The sequence below is a fragment of the Dipodomys merriami genome, unplaced genomic scaffold, assembly GCF_024711535.1.
Source record: "Dipodomys merriami isolate MVZ:Mamm:240054 unplaced genomic scaffold, mDipMer1.0.p SCAF_47, whole genome shotgun sequence".
Taxonomy (NCBI): Eukaryota; Metazoa; Chordata; class Mammalia; order Rodentia; family Heteromyidae; genus Dipodomys; species Dipodomys merriami.
This window is the reverse complement of record NW_027206035.1, coordinates 1,546,746-1,549,686: the sequence shown is the minus strand read 5'-3', so window position 1 is coordinate 1,549,686 and position 2,941 is coordinate 1,546,746.

The window sequence follows — 2,941 nt, the reverse complement described above, 5'->3', positions numbered from 1 at the left end:
CCCAGGGGATGGAAAGACTGAAAACCACAGGGTTAAAGCTCAGAAAAGATACATGCCATCAATTCTCACATGTCATTTGTCAAAGTAAGTTCTACAACCAAGCCTGGTACCAATGGGGATGGGAATAGATATTGAAAGCATTATAATAATATCTACTATTATTATCATATAATAATCTAACATCTATTGTTTCATCAAAGGGAGAGAGATAGCGTTTCTCCCTTTTTAGGTGTATGGGACAGGGCATTCTATAGAAAGTTTGTCAATTGGGGGCTCTCTGAATCTTTTCTCCCAAGATTGTGGCTATGAGGTTTCGGGGAGGAGAATTAGAGTAGAAAAGTGAGTTCTCAAGCTGGGTACTGATGGGTGACACGTATATACCAAGCCTGAGGTCTGAGGATTATGATTTGAAGTCAGTCTGGGCAGGAAAATCCATGAGACTCATCTCCAATTAAACAAAAAGAGCCCGAATTGGATCTGTGGGTCAAATGTTAGAGCATTACCTATGAGTGGGTGGGGGAGACAGAATCTTGACCCTGAATTTAAACCCAGGTTGGGGGATGGGTGGAAATGTATTCTCAGTGCATGAAATCAAAGGTGTACGGTCAACATCACTATTGATGTTAACTTTGGGGAAGAGTTGATCAGTTTTATTCTGGAAATGATTTGTTCCACTCTTCTCTGTCCTGTATTCTTTAAAAGAAACAGCTTTGAACAATCTATACCTAAGATGTGTGGATTGCACAGAAGCACTGGTTTCATTTTTTTCTACTTACAAAATGGTACATAAATAGTGTACAAAGGAGTTTTAATTTAATATGTCGGTTTGTGAGTACATCTTGATCGATGTCATCAATTTGATTATTCTTCTCTATCTCACCCAACCCCACCCCCTCCATTTACGTGGTCACATTTTCACACCTGTACATTGAATATTATAACTGGATTCTCCCACTGCACCAGTTTGGCAAAGAAATTTCTTCATTGTACAGGCAAGGAAGATGAAGCTGAGGACTACATGCCCAAGACACCATAGCTATTACTTTGCATCAAGATTATTTGACTCACAAAATCTTCACCAAAAGAAGCATGATAAAAAAGAACATGGCCAGGAACTAGAAGCATCTATCTTTGTGTGTGTATGTGAGTGTGTTTGTTCTGGTGCCTGAGTGCTGTCCCTGAGCTGCTTTGCTGACTGTTAGCACTCTACCACTTGAGCCACAGTACCACTTCCAACTTTATGGTAGTTAATTGGAGGTAAGAATCTCATGAACTTTCTATCCTGGCCTCATTTTAATCCACAATCTTCAGACCTCAGTTTCCTGAGTAGCTAGGATTGCTGGTGTGAGCCACTGGCAGCTAGCTAAACATCTATTAGATAAACATGTGGGGCAATTGGTCATTTGATACTGGTGACACTCAACCTTGCTAATTAGGAGGCAGAGATTTACAAGAATGATATCATGACCAGTTTTGACAAAAACAATTCGTAAAAAAAACTACAACAACAAAGAAAGCTAGATATAGTGTAATTTTCCTGTTAACTCACTATGTGGAAGCCATAGGTAAGAGATCATTGCTCAAGGGAGGCTTGACCTGAAAAGTAATCTAAAGTGGTTAGAGCCTTAGCACCTTCAAGCACCAGTAGTGCCAAAAGAAAAAGAAAAGAAAAAAACAGAAAATGAAAGGAAAGTATAAAAAGGAACTATTTGCTCTTCATTCGTGGTTTCATTTCATTGGATACAAGAATTGAGAGTATTTTGTTTATTGTTTTAGGATTCAGGCCTCTCTAATATAAAAGCATTTATTTCAGGTAAATATTGTATTATTACTATTTATTAACTTATTATTCGACCTTTAGGTTTGGAGATTGAAATAATGGCTTTGTATATATTAGTCTAGTTCTACAACTTAGCTGTACCCAAGTTCTCTTGTATAGATTTGAAAATTGTTTATTAATTCTTCAATAGTTAGCTATTCTACTTTTCATCTTATATTTTCTCTCCCACCTTTTCCCCTATGTATTTTAGTTTATGTGTTCAAAACTCCTCAATTTTATCTTCTAAATTTAGAATTTTGCTTTTGAGTTTACAGAGAAGTCAGTTATTTGTGACATCTTTTAAAATTATATACAGATATATGTATTTCATATATATGATTGCTTCTTATAGTTCATTGCAATAGGCAACATTTATCTGACCCTGTGCACATAGCTATTGAGCCATTGTGATCCTCTCCTAAGAATAGCTTCCCTTGTTCTTCCCATGTGAACGCTTAGAGTGCTGTTAATCATATTCAAGTGTAATTATTTGTCTTTTACTATCTATTAGATAAACTTGTGGATGTATGGGCATATCTAGTTATTAGAAATGAGGAAAACCATGCAGCATATATTTAATTGGATCTGGCTTATTTCATTTCATAGCATTTCCCCCCCCCCCAGTCTTTCCATTTCTTCAGAATGGGGTAATGACATTCTTTCCCATGGAAGCACAATACAACAGAATTGAAGATCCAGAAATGAATCTACTCCTATAGGCATATAATCTTTGATAAGGAAGTCAGAAACACAGGGTGGAAGAAAAACCGCCTCTTCAAAAAATTGTTTTAACTGGCTGTACACAGAAAACTGAAATTAGATCATTTTATATCCTCCTGCACCAGAATCAATTCCAAATGGATTGAAGAGCTCAATTTAAATCCAGATGCCTTAGGAATCTTACAGGAAGAGTTAGGGGAAACACGGGGGCTCCTTGGCATAAGTCAAAATTTCCAAAGTACGTCTAGATAAATGGTATTACAGCAAACCAAATCAACCGTCAGGCTCAAAAGCCATGAAAAAAAGAGATAGTGTAGCACAGATTTATTAGGTAGCAAACCTACAGATGAGAGCCTCAGCCAATGGTAAACCCTTTCTCCCGTTTCTAACTAGGTTAATTAT